General features: G+C 36.2%; 2 pseudogenes; both read right to left on the bottom strand.

The window, feature by feature from the left end:
• Window positions 1–466: 466 nt before the first annotated feature.
• Window positions 467–3,239, bottom strand: LOC113099194 (C3a anaphylatoxin chemotactic receptor-like; annotated as a pseudogene).
• Window positions 3,240–16,071: 12,832 nt separating this feature from the next.
• On the bottom strand, window positions 16,072–18,987 carry LOC113099179 (C3a anaphylatoxin chemotactic receptor-like; annotated as a pseudogene).
• Between the last annotated feature and the right edge of the window lie 48 nt (window positions 18,988–19,035).

Below are 19,035 nucleotides of genomic sequence, written 5' to 3'. Positions count from 1 at the left end.
ACAGTGTCCCAACTTTTTGGAATCGGGTTTGTAGTAACATAATTGTTTTTTAGATGAACGTCTAACTAAAACAATTTAGAAATAAAACATTCCATAATTGTTTTGGTTGCTAATATTTTGTAATAATGACCAACTGTTTTTTTTTTTTTTGATATAAAGAAAAAAATATTTTTGATATAAAGTACAATCATTTCAACTGATTAAATTATTAACCAGTATCTTTATATTTTGAATTTGTACCAGGAATAATTGATTGTCTTATTTGATATTTTATTAAAAAAATTTAGCTTTTTAGGAAAGTACATTACCATTACATTCAGTTAACATGTTTTTCATACACTGTGGTTTTATTCTGAATAAAGTTCAAACAGAAATCAGCAGAACAAAATTAGATTGTTGCATATTTGGATTCATAAAACGTTTCCCAAACATTTACAGTATAATGGGTATTAGCCTGTACCTTAAGATAGTTTCTCTGATTGATTTTACAACACACATTACACACAGTTATGCATCAGACATGAATGTTGAAGTTGCTAGATAAATAACAATAAAGTTTGATTATGTCCCGGTCTATCATTTTGGGAGCAGTTTTCTAAATATCTAAATTTTCAGTTGAGTTTTCATGTCCTGATCGTTCTTTTGCATCTGTCTTAAAGTCCAGATGATCTTCAGCAAAAGCCGTCTCCAGCACCAGCAGCAGAGACTGTTTAAGCTTCTTCTTATACTCATCACACATGAACACATAGAGAATGGGGTTCAGACAGCTGTTTAGACAAACCAGGTAAATGCTGACAATCTTGCATATGCCTTGGTCAGTGCCACTCCTTTCATTTTCTTCTGGAATTTTTGAAGAAAAAACGCAAACATAGTATGGAAACCAACATATGAAAAATGCCAGCGTTACAGTTATAATAACGCGGTACAACCTGAGCTGTTTTCCCCTCTTCAGGCGTTTGATTCGTACTCCAATAGCCATGTATGAAAATGCAATGATCAGAAAGGGGATGAGGAAGCCCACTGTAAATTTAAATGCAATCAGAGGCATATTTTTTTTATAGAAAGGAATGCTGCAGCTGATGGATGTAACCCACACAATTATGCAGATGATCTTGGCTTTAAGTGTAGTTCGTTTATTTTTAGCCCAAACAACCAACCATGTGCACAGGCATCGGTCCAGACTGATAACTACAAGAAAAAAAATGCTAGAAAACTGATTTAATGGTAACACCATGAAGAAATAGTCAATCATTAATCGACTCTGCTGCCGGCCCAAAACTGAGAGAATAACTGAATAAATGATTGAAAAAAACATGAAGATGAAGTCTGCAATCGCCAAGTTGAGAAACCAAATTGAGTTGACGGTCGTCTTCATTCTGCAGCCAGTCAAAAATATTACAAGCCCATTTCCAATGAGACCCACTACAAAGGTGGGAATAAAAATGCATAATGAAAATATCTGAAAGCCTGTAAATTCCTGCATCGTGGTGTTATGTGCTGTTACTCTGGTCATGTTTTCAGCTCCAGAACTGGTGTTTTCTACACAAAGAAGAAAGAGAGAAAACACACCGTGGGCTGATTTTTGGGTATCATTGCAAAAATAATTTTTACATGCAGTACATCACACCAAAATTACATTTTGTTTAACCTTTTGATGATTAAAAACCTAAAATAAATCTAAAATGAAATTGTGTTTAGTTTTGTTCTCAAGTCATTTATATATTATTATTATTTTTTTTTTATTATTTTTTTTTTCTCAATAAACTGACAAGTTTCATTTAAAAAAATTTTGACCATATGACCTTTTTTTTTTTTTTTACTGTTGAGTATGAAACTTTTGGCACTGACCTAATGCTTTATGGCCATTGCTGTGGCAATCAATAGCTGCACCATGCAGATACTGACCAGAGTTTGCAAACACATTCATTTTCATCACTTATTTTTACTGATAAAATATTACTTATTGTGAAAGATGGGTTTTTTAATTAACTGTGAATAATAAAATTTTTTTTATCAGATTAGATTACATTCAACTTTATTGTCATTGCACATGTAAGGTACAAGGCAACAAAATTCTGTTAGAATCTAACCAAAAGTGCTATAAGCACAGAAACGGCTGAGTTTGGTAAACTAGATTAACTTGTTTTCACTGTGTAAATGTGGTTAGATTCAGTAAAGAAGACCAATCAAAATTCAAAATGCATAAAGGAAAGGAGACCAAGTAAAATTCAGTAGGTCAGTTTTACAAGGCTGTCATGCCAGCAATTATCGGTTATTTTGAAGACTGAATTTCGACATATTCCCTTAGTGTCTGGCATTCATACTGTACCAAAAGTCTATCCAAAGGGGTCATGTTGCCAAAAAACATTTTGTGTGTATTTGGTGAAATGAAATGTGTTTATGTGGTTTAAACTTCAAAAAAGCACATTATTTTACACATTCTGTACACTACTGTTTCTTCTCTATGCCCCACCTTTCTGAAACGCAATGTTCTTTTTACAAAGCTCATTGTTCTGAAAAGTGATAGATTTCTTAAAGAATATCTCTTTGGGTTTGAGACTTTAGCCTTTGCAACTTTAGGGGTCTTATCTATTCATGAATAGCTTGTAACACTCCAAAGAGAAAGAAAAACTTGAAATCGCATCATATGACCCCTTTAATACCATCCTAATCTGTAATCTGTGCAGTTTTATACATTTATAATATAAATGTATATAATAATATCCATCTTCAATTATGATAAAAATTTGACATCGTTTTTTATATATATATATATATATATATATATATATATATATATATATATATATATATATATATATATATATATATATATATATATATATTACTTCATTTTGTATTACTATATTATGTTATATTGTTTGAGTATAATCAAATTGGAAAAAGCAATTTCAGCTAAAAGAATCTTGCCTATTTGAATCTCGAATAAAACTTAAACAATGGAGCTGAAATTTGTTTATTTATTTATTTAACATGTTAAGTAATTAAAAAAAAAACAAGTTTAGCTGTGACTTGTTCATATAATTTTTACATCACTCTGCATTTGTGCATTGATTCGATCTTAGAAAATTTAGCATTTACTGCACTCTGAGAGTTATATATATAAAAAAAAAACATGCAATATGAATAATACACATACCCATTTTTAGCTGTTGATTCACTGGAACAAGTCGAGTCTTGATCTCGCACTGTCTTCTTGGTCCTGTTGGTTTTATACCAGACAGAATAGTCTGGTGTTACATTAGTAAAGGCTGATTTGTTGTGATAAGGGGCTAAATGTGGTGTCTTTAGCAAACTTGGTGTAGCTGCAGCTATCAGACATCATCAGTGGGTGGTGGGCATCCGCCTTCAGCAGAAGCTTGAGAAGACAAATTTGTGTTGTTTTATTTCCCCTGCATGCTTTAAAGAAGAGACAGATTGTGTCTTTGCTTGTTCTTTTGTTTTTTACTGGTGGTTTAGTGGTGCAGACTACTTGGTATCTTACTGTATTCCAGCGACTTTGAAATATGGTTTCATAACAAGTTCAACAATTTTATTTTTTACATTCTGACAGGTCAGTCGCTGCATCCAATGGTCTTATTTTCCTTAACTATAATGATAATTCATTTAGCGATAGACTCAAGCAATAGATTTTTCTCATGTCACACATCCATTTTACAATGAAAACCCAATGACAGTCAAGATTGAGCAGCGAGTTATTCTGACTAATCTGGGCAGATACACAACTCTATGAAACTTTTTTATTTGTAATTTATGTGTTATTTGTTTTGCTGCATTGCAACTGTTATTTGACAACATTTTATGATAAAAAACTGGGCCATTGTTTCTATTAAAATGTTACTTCTGAATGTTTTATTTTTTATAAATGTTTTAAATTGTTTTTGACTACGCAAACTGTCAGGACACATTCCATTTTATACTTTTGCAAACACTATGGGAACATTACTTTTACATTATTACATTATTAAGTAGTAACTTGTTGGGGGAAAAAGCCTTCTGAATAATAGACAAATATACCAATTGTCTTTGAGTTTTATTTTCTGGCAAGAAAAGGCCAGCAGTCGTACAGTCAGTCAAAGCGGCTGGAGAGTGTGACGGTGAAGGGAGGGCATCCTTCCTCTCTTATAGTCTCATCTCTCAGAACGTTATCTCTCTGGGCTAATGATGGTATTTTCAAACACATTCTTAGACTTACTTATCATATTCTATCCTTGTCACGTAACACCCTTTTACCAGTCCATTCCAATGCCATATTAGAAAAATGATTGTGTGTGCTCTTTTAAACACATCTTCGAGATCAAGATCTGTTCCCATGTTTTGTCCCATACTGTATTCCATCAGTTAAGCTGATTACATGTGTAACTAATATCTTTATAAGTGTTGTACTTGTAACAGAAATCACATTTTATTATCTTATTTATTTTGTATTTTTTTATTTTATTGCTTTTTAGGGATAACCATTCAATAAGAATAAGCTACGGCGCAAACATAAATGTGCTTTAGGAAACTGCCATAAAATTCAAATACAATGTTTTGATGCACTGTGGTTTTATTCAGAATAAAGTTCCAACAGAAATCAGCAGAACAAAATGACTTTTAGCGTATTTACTGTAGATTCATAAAAAAAAAAAAAAAGTTTCACAAACATATATAATGTTCATTAGCCTGTACTTGAAGAGATTTTCTCTGTTTGGTTTTACAACAAACATTATTCACTCACCTAAAGGATTATTAGGAACACCTGTTCGATTTCTCATTAATGCAATTATCTAATCAACCAATCACATGGCAGTTGCTTCAATGTATTTAGGGGTGTGATTCTGGTCAAGATAATCTCCTGAACTCCAAACTGAATGTCAGAATGGGAAAGAAAAGTGATTTAAGCAATTTTGAGCGTGGCATGGTTGTTGGTGCCAGACGGGCCGGTCTGAGTATTTCACAATCTGCTCAGTTACTGGGATTTTCATGCACAAACATTTATAGGGTTTACAAAGAATGGTGTGAAAAGGGAAAAACATCCAGTATGTGGCAGTCCTGTGGGCGAAAATGCTTTGTTGATGCTAGAGGTCAGAGGAGAATGGGCCGACTGATTCAAGCTGATAGAAGAGCAACTTTGACTGAAATATCCACTTGTTACAACCGAGGTCTGCAGCAAAGCATTTGTGAAGCCACAACACGCACAACCTTGAGGCGGATGGGCAACAACAGCAGAAGACCCCACCGGGTACCACTCATCTCCACTACAAATATATAAAAGAGGCTACAATTTACACGAGCTCACCAAAATTGGACAGTTGAAGACTGGAAAAATGTTGCCTGGTCTGATGAGTCTCGATTTATGTTGAAACGGTCAGATGGTAGAGTCAGAATTCGGAGTAAACAGAATCAGAACATGGATCCATCATGCCTTGTTACCACTGTGCAGGCTGCTGGTGGTGGTGTAATGATGTGGGGGATGTTTTCTTGGCACACTTTAGGCCCCTTAGTACCAACTGGGCATTGTTTAAATGCCACAGCCTACCTGAGCATTGTTTCTGACCATGTCCATCCCTTTATGACCACCATGTAGCCATCCTCTGATGGCTACTTCCAGCAGGATAATGCACCATTTCTAAAGAATGCTTTCAGCACGTTGTTGAATCAATGCCACGTAGAATTAAGGCAGTTCTGAAGGTGAAAGGTGGTCAAACACAGTATTAGTATGGGGTTTCTAATAATCCTTTAGGTGAGTGTACACAGTCATGCTCCAAACATGAATTTAGAAGATTCTGTATTATTCAAGTTACTATTGTAGATAAGGACTATAAGCATACTGGATTATATCCAGGTTTATCATTTAGAGACCAGTTTTCTACATATTTAACAATTCAGTTGGGGCTTAATTTATTGATTGTTCTTTTGTATCTGCCTTAAAGTCCAGATGATCTTCAGCAAAAGCCATCTCCAGCACTAGCAGCAGACTATTTAATTTGTCTTATTAAGACTCCACCAGCCCAAAACTGAGAGAAGATATATGATTGAAGACAACATGTTGATATCGATTCTGAAGACAGTGAGAAATATTACAAGCCCATTTCAAATGAGATGCACTACAGAGGTGGCAATAAACATGCATAATGAAAAGATCTCCAAGCTTGTAAATTCCTCATGGTGTAATGTGCTGTGCCTCTAGTCATGTTTTCAGCTTCAAAAATTGTGTTTTCTACACAATGAAGAAAGAGAGAGAAAATACAGCAAAGCTGATTTAGGGTCTATTTGGGAATCTTATTATTGTGGTGTTTCTCATGTGCAAAATAATCTTTGTATGCAGTACCACACACCAAAATACAATTTTTTTGTGTGTTCAGTTTTGTGGTGAAATAATGTGTAATAGGTTTGACTGCACTGATGTCCCTTAAATGTCCGTCTAGTTTGAATTTGTCGCTTGCTTGCAACTGCTGTCTCCACAAAAGTTTTGGAATCAAATAACTCAAATTAATATTTAGCATCTAATTATGTACTTACGTGGCAAATAGCTGTGTAATAAGCGGGATAATGTACATCCTGCCAGTTGTTATCTCAGAATTAACCCCATCAGAATGATTCAATAACTCTCCTGATCACCCTGTCGGTGTTTATCCAGAGATACCAACCAGCTGGATGTACATTATCCCTTACATATTATATTATATTATATTATATTATATTAGTGTGATAAATTTTTTAAAAGTCATTTAAATTAATTTGTAAAAAATCTTGCCTATTCGTATTTCAATTAAACTTAAACAATGAAGCTGAAATTGGTTTATTTATTTATTTATTTAACGTGTTAAGCAATAATAATACAAAAAACACTTTTGCCATGACTTGTCCATATTATTTTTACATTGCTTTGTATGTGTGCATTGATTGTGTCTTACACAATTTTGCATTTACTACACTCCAAGAGTAAACAAACATGCAATATGAATAATACACATACCCATTTTTGAGCTGTTGTTTCACTGGAACAAGTCGAGTCTTGATCTTGCACTGTCTTCTTGGTCCTTTTGGTTTTATACTAGACAGTAAAGTCTGGTATTTCATCGGTAATGGGAGATTTGTTGTGATAAGGGCCTAAATGTGGTGTCTTTAGCAAACATGGTGTAGCTGCCTGCAGCTATCAGACATCATCAGTGGGTGGTGGGCATCCGTCTGCAGCAGAGGCTTGAGAAGACAAATTTGTGGTGAGGTTTCCTTTCCATGATGTAGTTCCTGAGTTATTTTTATTTTAAATTTGTTTACCGATGGTTTAGTGGTGCAGACTGCTTGTATTCTTACTTTACTACAGCTACTGTGACATATGGTTTCATTACACGTTCAGCATTTTTATTCTTTACATTCTGATTGGTCAATCGCAGCATCCATGGTCTTATTTTCCTCAATTATAGGTTGTATACATCAGTCCACTCATTCAAAGTAAAGGCCCATTCACACCATGAAAGACATCTTTAATGATAAAGGCTGCCAATGCAGTTAGCGTGAGACTCATGCAATAGATTTTTATCATGTCACACATCCATTTTCTCATGCAGTGAAACAACATTGCTGCACAAAGAGAATAACCACAGAAAGACAAGATTGATCAGCGAGTTATTCTGCCTAATCTGGGGGAGATACACAACACAACAAACATTTTTTATTTGTCATTTATTTGTTATTTGTCTAGCTGCATTTTATGATGAAAACTCAGTAACAGTAAAGAATTTGCTAGAATTACCATTAAGTTCCCATTATTACTTCTGAATGTTCTCTGAATATTCAAAACATTGTTTTGATAAAATTTTTTGAAATATATATATATATATATATATATATTTTTTTTGCGAACTTTAATAAAACATTTCATTTTATAATTATGTTAACACTATGGGAATGTTAATTTTTAATTCCCTGTGAATTGTTTTACTCAGTGGGCTAAGACCTCAGTGTATTTAAACGTGTAGTATGGAATTTTTGGCCACCAGGGGTCACTCAATCAAAATAACAACATAAGATGTACTTTGATGACGTCGGGAAAGAGCGTAAGGCTCATGGGAGTTGTTGTTCATTGGAACACGTGCTCTTTCGCTCCCTATCATTCCTCATTCCTCAGTATTTTGACAATCACGTCTTTTCGAATGGAGAGATATGGACGGTTTCAACGGCAACAACATAAACAAACGTTACTGCGCATGAGCGCTTTTGTGGACCTAACTTAACTTCCGGTAGACTTCCAAATAGAATCAATAACAACAGCCAAGTCCCTCTAGAGTAGATATTTTTTGATAACAAACAAAATGTTTGCTGCGTGGATCAGGCGGACTTAATGAAAATGCAATTCATTATTTGCCAACAGTAGATGTTTTAAAGCATAGACATAAAGCGCGAGAAATAGAGGTTTTCCCAGTAACAGCTGTAAACAAAGCAGAGCTGGTACGCTCATACGCTGCTATCAGGCATATAACATGCAAGTCTTCCTTCAGAAATACAGCGATATAAAAACACCTGTGCCTCGCTTTGATATTTGAACATATAAATGTAAGGAATTAATATTATTTAACGTGCAGTACGTAACGTTACTCAATGAAGCCTTTTTGAAAAAAAGATCAGTTTTAAAATTGTGGCGAGTCTCCAAAAATAAATAAATGTATGGGAAACACACCCCGCAGGAAACCACCTGAGCCCAACTGCAGTCTACTCATCACCTTGCCTTTAACTGCGTTTGTAGAAGGCACCGCAGCCAGACCGATATACACGACCGTGCGCCAGATGAAACCGTCTATATGAATTATGAGACCCCTATCAAATCAATATTCCATCTAGCTAGTAGTAATAGATGTTAAAAAACACGACCGCCTTTCGTTAATAATTATAATTACGTTATACTATGATATCGAACAAGTTAGAGAACTGCATTTTAAGCTACTTTATTCAGCTAGATATAGAACAAATGTAGATTTACATGAGAGCTAGTGCGTCTGCGTTTTACACAAGACATCATATCGTTTCACAAAATATACGGATAGATACAGTTAGCTGAATGGATGCGTTCGACATCTCTCTGTAGTTTCAGCTTGTCACGAAGCTCTCTCTATCTTGGAAATGCAACTCCAATATTTCCCCGTGTCTTGTTGCTTCTCTTGTCCCAAAACCATCACGGGTCATTTATTTCACCCGTGCGTTTGCGCTTCACAGAACGTGCAGGCAAAGCATAATCATGATCCATAACTAAGTGATTGAGGTTTAAATACGAATATAAACAATATAAATATAAAATATAATAGTCTCGATAAAGGCTACTACTTTTTCTTCTTCGTCTCGTCTTTGTTTCTGTTCGCCTTTGTATTTGGCGGTTCCGCAGGAAGTTAGATAAACTAGAGGGGTCAAAGTTTATATGACGTCATAAACGGGCGACAAAACGGAAATAAAGAAACGTGCCGTGTCTTCGAATTAAACTATAATTTTCTCCGGATTTGAAAGTTCGTGGAAACTGTCGGGATGATGTAAGTACACAACTAAAAAATATATATAACATACATATAGTGATTTCTGATATTTTTAAAGCAGAAAAATTACATATTGCGCCTTTAAACGGTGGAGAAAACATTTTATTATAGTGTGGTTTTACTTGAAGAGATGTTCTCTGTTTGGTTTTACAACACACATTATACACAGTCATGCTCCAACCCACATAAGCAAATGTCTTCTGGCCCAGATCCGGGCCGCACAAAGACTTTTCCCTCGGCCCAAGTACTGCAAAGAATGACGTCCCGGAAGTGGTCCAGAATTGGATTAAAGACTCGGGCCACACATGGGCCATAACCGGCCCGAATTCTCAGCCTTAGCTGGCCCTGATCTGGGCCAAAACAGCTTTTATTAATTGTGCCAATTCTCAGCCTTAAGTAAACCAGAATCCCCAAATCTGAGCCACACCTGAGCCTTATATAGCCCGGACCCAACCCAGACAGCAAGCAGTGTTGGCCCAGATCCGGCCCGAATGGATTTCACACGGGCCAGATGTATATATTTTTTTTTATAAAGAACAAATCAACCAATAAAGAGTGAGTGTATAAAGTATACAGTCTATGAGAGAAACGTAACAGATAACGTTAGACACATTTAACTTAATCATAATAATTGATTACAGATTTTTGTAATAATTTAATACAGATTTTTTGTTTTGTGACAAAGAGCAGTACCACAGTAGTCCAAATGACGATGCATTGCAGTTGCAGTCCACTCTGGCAGAATATAATATTAGTATAATGAGCAAATCATAATTTAAGTAGTTAAACGCTGAAAATATTATCCCGATCCACTCCCTGAAGGCCCACATTGCTTATTCAAGATTCAAAACACACATCACCGGAAACAAGGCATGTCGCAATCTCTGACGAAACCGACGAGAGCCAATGAGCGTTTGACATCGCTGCCTTAAAACTTGTTGTAAAACCTCTTAACGGCACATTTTTAAATAGTTACTATAGTTACCAGGCGGCAAGGAAGTTGACCGGAAGTTGTAGTTGGCCGCGTGCCGCCATCTTGTAGCAGAACTTCACTTGCGTTAGCATTCCCATTGACTCCAATTCATTTTGGCGTAACTTTGAAAGCGAATAACTTTACATCTGAGGCGTTTAAAGACTACATTTGTCCATTATTTATTTCTAAAGATACACAACAATGTATAAAGGGCTCCATTACCTTCTATGTTACTTTATGGCCCCGTAGAAACAGTTTTTGTAAAAATAGGCTAACGATTGCATCATAACCACGCGACTCTCTGTCACTTTACCGTACAGACAGGAGGAGAAGCTCTTAACTTAATATGGCGTACTGGCATTACATTTTAAAATAATACACAAAATAATTAATCAGAATACTTACTCCTGCTCACTCACGCCAAAGAACTCCCCACTCAAGCTCGCCGTCTCTGCAAGATTAACGATGGCTGTTTGCACGCGCAGCTACTAGAGGATTTACATCTGTCAGACAGGTTGCTGACGTCATCAAGCTTAGTTTGAGTCTGCGCGTCAGAAACGGAAGTGCTAAAAAACGCTAAAAATGGGCTTGACTCGTCTCAATTGAGTTCCAATGGGGTCGCTGTGTCCATTTCTTTTACTGTCTATGATAGTTACAGAGGAAGGAGATACATATCGCCAATGAATGGATACAGGATTTAAATAAAAATAAAATACTTTTATGATCATTTTATTTAATGCTTGTGTATGACAGCATTCTAATAAAAATGATGTGCCCCCACTCCATTATAGATCAGTGTGTGTCAACCAACTAAATATTACATGACAACGGTTAAATATTCTCTCTCTTTCTCTTTCTTTTCATGTAAGGATTCTAAGATTATTTGTACCAAGAATAATAATATAACATTTAATACAATTATAATTAAGTGCAGTTTAATGCACTTGACTGATTTGCTTAATTTTTAAATAATAATGTTTCATTCTGTTTTGACTTGACATTTCAAAGACTACATTTTAACAATACTACACTTCATTAAAATGTATGTGACCATTTAACCCTTCTCATTCAATATTGTATTTATCTTGTTTATCAGGGGTCACATAATATGCTGCCAGATCTTAGCCTGATTTGGGCCACATATCACTGGACTGATCTGGGCCACACTCCTCCCATCAACAATCGGCCCTCATGTTGTTTGCCAGATCCCAGCCGTGGCATCAATGCCACACATGGCCCAGCTCTGGCTGAAAGGGTACATGCCATTGCCAACAGGAGACCAGCAGTGCCACCTTGAGGCCACATGTGGGAAACATAATTTAGCAGTAAGCTGTTTTTTACAAGTTGCTATATAAGGACTATAAACATACTGTATTAGATACAGGTTCATCACTCGAGGACCAGTTTTCTACATATCTAACAACTCTTTTGGGTTTTCATGTCCTGATTGTACTTTTGCGTTTGCCTTCAGATATCCAGATGATCTATAGCAAAAGCCATCTCCAGCACCAGCAGCACCCAGACAGCAACATAGTGTTGGCCCAGATTCGGCCCAAATGTGGCCCACGTGAAATCCATGCGGGCCAGATGTGGGCCGGATCTGGGCCAAAACTGCTTGCTGTCTGGGCAGAGACTGTTTAAGCTTTGTTCTTATTTTTATCACACAAGAACACATAGAGAATGGGGTTCAGACAGTTGTCACAGTCTTCAGCTGGTGTGCCCAGGATGGCCACCAAATGACATGTCTTTCTGTGAGCACATGGCTTGTGTTGTGTTTCTTTGGTGTCATGTGCTCGCTCCTGTCTTTTGTCTGACCCCGCCCATCTTGTTACCTCATTATTGTTTTACGGTAGTTGCTCCATCTGTGTTTCTTTCTTTCTTCTAGAATCCATTCTCCTAAACTCCACTCACTTGTTCTCTCGTTACCTAATTCATTAATTACTTTATCCCAGCTGTTCACCTGTTTGCCTCTTCTTTATAAACTCCCTGCGTTTTCTTTTCTGGGCTCATATGTTTCACGTTTGTATTGTTTTGTGCCTTTGATGGCTGTATGCACTGTGCTCAGTTTTGTTTCATTGTTGAGGTTACTCTTGTATTTTCCCTCTTCGGGGCGGTTTCAGTTGTGTTTTTGTTTATTTTGGTGAGTTATAAAGACTCCTCCTCTGCCTGCACTTGAGTCTTTGCCTCTTATGAGCTGTGACAGAACCAGGCATATACTGACAATCATTGCCATCTTGTATACTTTGGTACTCCTGCCATTTACTATGCTTTTAAAACAAATCTGGCAAACATGGTTTAGAAACCAACATGTGAAAAAAGACCAAATCGCAATTTGTGAAGATACAATGATCAGAAAGGGGATGAGAAAGCCCACTGTAAATTCATATCTTGTCAGAAATGTAAAAGTAAACATACAAAGTGCATAGAAAGGAATTCTGCAGCCAATGGATGAAACCCACACAATTATGCAGATGATCTTGGCTTTAAAGGGGGGGTGAAATGCTAATTTTCACTCAATATCCTGTTAATCTTGAGTACCTATAGAGTAGTACTGCATCCTTCATAACTACAAAAAGTCTTTAGTTTTATTATATTTATAAGAGAAAGATAGTCTGTACCGTTTTTTCCCGGAAAAACACGAGCTCCTGGAAGCATGACGTGTGGGCGGAGCTAAAGAATCACGAGCGCGAGTAGGCTTTTGCGTTGAGAGCGTTTGGAAGCTGTGACATTACCGTGAGGGAAAAAACATCCTCCAAAACAAACCATGGCTAACAGTCAGATTCAGCGTATATTTATGATCCAGAGGCTGAAATTTAACAAGAGCAGCATCAACAACGATGTCTCTATGTGGTATGTATTGAAACTGTATATATCTGCTTAGCGGTTTTGGAAAATGAATAAGTTCCACTTTATGTCATCTTTTTTTTTGTTTAGTTTTTTAAGGTGTACATGTTGAAAGTGCAGTTTGATGACAACATCGCATTTTGTTTACTTGATGTGCTTACGCGCCGATAGCTAAGTTAACAACACAGAGATATTTGAAGCAGTTTTACTCACCGCATGCGGTTCCAACACACGATCGTGACCCTTTTTCGTTGGGACTGCATTATCCTTAAGAAATAAACGATGTGAAAATCCGGCGTCAAACTGGGCCTTGTTTGTAAAACAAGCATCTTCGAAATGCAGGGAACAAACACAAACACTTGCACAACTCCGTTGATGCTCTGTAAAAATAAACTCCATCCACTGGTCCCTTAATGCTGTTTTTTTGGGGGGGTAATCTGTGCAGGGTTGTCTTGCCCTGGCAACCAAAAACACACTTCTTTTGTGACATTTCGCTCTCGCTCTGATCTGTGAATGTCTCTGCTCTGCTCTACGGGAGCGCGCTCTTCCGGGAGAAGTGCCCTTAGGACCCATATAAGGAAATTCCGCTCCATCTAAAGTCACACAGAGCCATACTCGCAAAAAAAATTCCGAAACATGTGACAAACCGGAAGGAGTATTTTTGGAACAAAAATACTCGTTCAAATGTACAACTTAATTTTTGAAACTTTACCCATGTTTAGCATGGGAATCCAACTCTTTAACAGTGTAAAAAACTCAGTATGCATGAAATAGCATTTCAACCCCCCCCCCCCCCTTAAGTAAATTTTGTTTATTTTTAGCCCAAACAGCCATCCATGTGCACAGGCATCGGTCCAGACTGATAAGTAGAAGAAAATAAAATAAATATTAGCAAACAGATTTAGTGTTAACATTATCTGGAGAATGTATCTTGAGAAGTAAAGGTGCCACCGGCCCAAAACCGAAAGATCTGTGATAGAAGACAACATGAAGAGGAAGTCTGCAATTGCCAAGTTGAGAAACCAAATTGAAGTTGACGGTTGTCTTCATTCTGCAGCCAGTCAGAAATATTACAAGCCCATTTCCAATGAGACCAACTACAATGGTAGAAAAGAAAAATATTTGAAAGATATTAATGCTCATAAAATCCTCTTGCTGTGTTGTGTCTGCTGTCATGTTTTCGGCTTCAGAACTTGTGTTTTCTACACAAAAAAGAAAGAGAGGGAAAACTTGTAACGACTGATGAGCACCAGCTTATTATTGTGTTTTTCTCATGTGCATTATTGTAGTGTGCAGTACCCCACACTGATTTTTTTTTTTTTTTTTGCATTTACTACACTATGAGAGTTAAAACATAAACAAAAATGTAATATGAATAATACACATACCCATTTTTTTGAGCTGTTGATGTGCTAGGACAAGTCTTGATCTGTTTCTGTCTTCTCGGTCCTGTTGACAGACTGGTGGTTTTACACCGGACAGCAAAGCCTGGTATTACATCACTAAAGGCTGATTTGACATTATTACTGATAAGGGCCTAAAATGTGGCAGCATAAGCACACCAATGTTTTTTTTTACAAGTTGCTAGACTATAAACATAAACATAAACATAAACATACTGAGGTGTATACTACAAGTCTTTCCTGCCACACTAGAATGTTCTTGCTGTTTGATGCTGTCTTGGATGGACTATGAAGTAAAAAATAAGCATCAATTGTTAGAAGCACAAAGAAAAGTATGCATGTTCACTGTTTATCTTGATATTTCAGTAACAATACTGAGAACCGGATATTTTAAAATGTAATAATTGCGGTAATTCTAAGAACCAGTTTTTGAAACACTTATTTTATAAAACTTAATTTTTAATTTTTCACACACACACACACACACACACACACACATATATGCACGCACGCACGCACACACACACACACACACACACACAACAACAACCTACTGACATATATATATATATATATATATATATATATATATATATATATATATTGATTGATTGATTGATCTAATTAACTTTTTCTTAAATTTTTGATGTGTTAAGAAAAAAAAAGTGCATTGAAAGCAGTGTTGGGCAGTAAGGCGTTACTAGTAACGAAGCTAGAAGCTAACCCGGTGTCGGTGGACAAACTCAAAGTGAATCAAGCCCCTCCAGCCAAACAACAGTGACTAGATTTTAACCGAGGTGAAAGCCAGGGACAGATCAACAAAGCATTTGGACGGTATGTTGTTAAAAACATGCAGCCTGTCTCTGCTGTGGAGTAGCAGGCATTCAGGCAGCTTGTTAGCATGATAACATCTACTTGGATAAAGAATATTCTGATAATCTGCAGAACGTGCATGCATTTGTCCTCGGGGTTCTCCCCACACATCAGGATTTCTAAACGTAAATATTAAACATGTTGAATATTTACGATTCGTGATCAGGTTGCCTTCGATGTCTTCCAATCAGATAATCTGATAAAATTATCTGTAGAACCATGAAGATAATCGGGACATAGCTAGGATTGTCGGAAGGGGGGAAATCGGCCCAAAATCAGTCCGATCATTTTTTGGTGTGTACCCAGCATAAGTAATCAATAAATTACTTGAGTTAAATTTCTTTAAAAACATTAGAAATTTAGAAAATGTCTTAGTAACTAGCACAACACTGATTGAAAGTGTATTTTTTCACATTTATGAGATTTATTCAAACATTGTTGTAAAGCAAAAGCAAAAACACATTTTAGTTCATTATAAAACCAGACATCCATGTAAATGAGAAATGATACAAAATACAATTATCAATTTCTTGACTATCTAGTTAATGAGGCATGCATCCTATTCATATATTTATGGCACATTACATCTATAATTTTTCTTTAATCTATAACTTCCATTTTAAAACATGAAAAAAAAAAAAACTAAAACAAATGAAGAACATACTATTAATATTTTGATGAATTGCATTTGCTTTTCCTTTTTGCATGTTATTCATTTAAATACACATGTGGTGTTGTGAATGTTTAATCTAAGCCTCAAGTGTCACAGACTGGGTCAGACTGGGTCCGGTTCCAGACTGGGAATGAGATTTGTGTTGGGATTGGGAATGTTGTGAGAGGAGACCCAGATGTTCCTCTGCGAAGGCGCTCTCGAACACCATCACCAAAGACCGCTTGAGCTTTTTCTGAAAATCTTCACACATGAATATATACAAGAAAGGATTCAGGCAGCTGTTCAAGTAAGCAAGACTGACTATGAAGAGCCCTATCTGGTCAAAAACGTTCTTGAAGCTGGTCAGCTCATCTGATGGGTTTGTTTCATTCTTTTCATGCAACCACACTTCGAGGAACCGGTAAACATAAAATGGAAGCCAGCAGAAGAAGAAGGCCAGGATTACAGATAGGATAATACGAAAGGGTTTTAGTTTATTGTCTTTCCGGAGGCGATTAATTCGTACCCCGATCACCAAATAAGAAGCCAAGATTATGACAAATGGGATGAGGAAACCCACTACAAAACGAAACACAACCTCCCTCCTGTAGGCTTTAAGTCCTGAAAAATCAAGCATGCACACTGTTTGTTGTGGAGAAATTTGAGATGTTTTCCGAAAGATGACACAAGGCATGGTGCAAGCAACTGCTGCTAACCAAATAAGCAGGCAGATTATCCTCGCTTTCAGGACGGTCCGTTTAGTCCGAGCCCACACCACCGCCCAGATGGACAGGCAGCGGTCCAGACTGATCACTGTCAGCAGGAACGTGCTGGCAAAAATATTCAGCACAGTCACCAGGCTACTCATCTTGCACCCAAAGTCACCAAAAGGCCAATCCAAATCACGATATTCGTAAATTATATTAAAGATCAAGAAAAATGAAAACAGGAAATCAGCTACTGCCAGGTTCAGAACCAGACGGTATTGACCGTCCTTTTCATTTTGAGGCCTGCGATGTAGATGACCATTCCATTGCCAGCAACACCAAGAACACATATGATACAGTGGAGGAAAATATTGATGTTCTTTAAGTATTTCACTGTGGCAGCTGTGCTGTTGGTTGATGGGGGTAAGGTTTGGTCTAAAAAAAAAAACAAATAATAAAATTAATAGCTAGAAACTGTTATGGTAAGACCAAAGACTAAAGCTGGTTAAAAATACAATCAAGGACAATAGGAACTAATAAAAACAAATAAAAACAAATTAGAAGTCCATGAAAACAGAATCTAAGGCCCTGTCCACATGAATGCAGGTATTTTCAAAACTGCAGCCTATTCTGTGTGGTTTGGCATAAACACAGCACCAGTTCACTAAAACCCAACATTTTTTTTTAAAAATCCTGCAAGGGTGAAGATTTTGGACATTTGGACATTTTGGCTCATGACGTCAGAGCATGCACCATCTACTGGAAACTTTTTCAGGCTTCTGATTGGTCAACGTGGCTTTAAGGTTGAGATTAATATCACCACCTGTTGACTTGGCTTGCTCTCGACGGAGCTTTATAGCATGATGTTGAGTTTTCAATTGGACATAGATTTGTTTAAAAGGCAAGAAGGAAAAAACTGTTTATAAAAATACCCGTTTACGTGTGGACATGTCCTAGACAAAAAAAAAAAAAAAAAAAAAAAAAATATTTGTTTATCTACATATTTCTGAGAAAATGTGAAAGATTGCTAAAGAAGCTTTCACAATGTTGTTTAATGCAACTGTTATGTCGTTTTAGTCAGAAAAACTGCCACTTACTCATTTTGCTCTTTATTTGTTGAAGAGGCTGAAAGAATATACACAAAAATGATTAACCAAAATCTCTAACTAAACGTAATACAAATTTCAGCTTAAATCCGATTAATAAATAAGTGATGGTTAATGGCTGTTAAAGGCATAAATTATAACCAATTTTATTAATTTGCAAAGCATCAAGGAAATAAATGTTTGAAAACTAAAGAAGCTAAGAAACAAAACAAACTCTTTAACAAAACCAAAATAGTAAAAAGTTGATAAATTAATAAAAACATATTGCAAGAAATGTTAAACCTGCGAAACATTTAAATTAAAAAGAGCTTTAAGTAAAAGGTCATTAATCTTACCGGTTTTCTGGATAGTACTGTGAGTTGATTGGTCTAGTCACTACTGGTTCCTAACACTTGGTTAAATATCTTCTTAACGGTAAGAGATGATGACTTATTCATATTGACAGGAAACATAGAAATAATTTGGAGAAGTGATGCTTTCTGGAGTCCGTCCAAGGTCACTTTTGTAATGAAAAAATCCATTTATCCAAAATGCATTAGTGGGACATTTAGATGTTCAGCTCATTCTCAGTAAATCACGTCATTTTATACCACGTGTAGTCGTGACTTATTATGGATATAATTATAATGAATACCTCACATTTTAATATGAGTTCTTCATGTTAGCTGCCCTCTAATTAAGATATATATGTGCCCTTAATCAATTGTAAGATAGCATCCTCAATTTAGTTTCTATTTTCCTCCACACATTGCTTTCAACGCCTGCTTTAGCTGCACTCGCCATAAAAGGAAAAGTATTTCATTAATGTCAACTGCTCAATGCATTATTGATTTGATTACACAAACACACGTCAGCCTCTGTAATAGTGCTTTTGGCGCAGGGCTGGTATAGACAGTGACAGACAGGCAGATATATATATATATATATATATATATATATATATATATATA

The sequence above is a fragment of the Carassius auratus genome, unplaced genomic scaffold (genome assembly GCF_003368295.1).
Source record: "Carassius auratus strain Wakin unplaced genomic scaffold, ASM336829v1 scaf_tig00216878, whole genome shotgun sequence".
NCBI lineage: Eukaryota > Metazoa > Chordata > Actinopteri > Cypriniformes > Cyprinidae > Carassius > Carassius auratus.
Note: the sequence above shows the minus strand (reverse complement) of the source record. Positions and strands in the feature narration are given on the sequence as shown.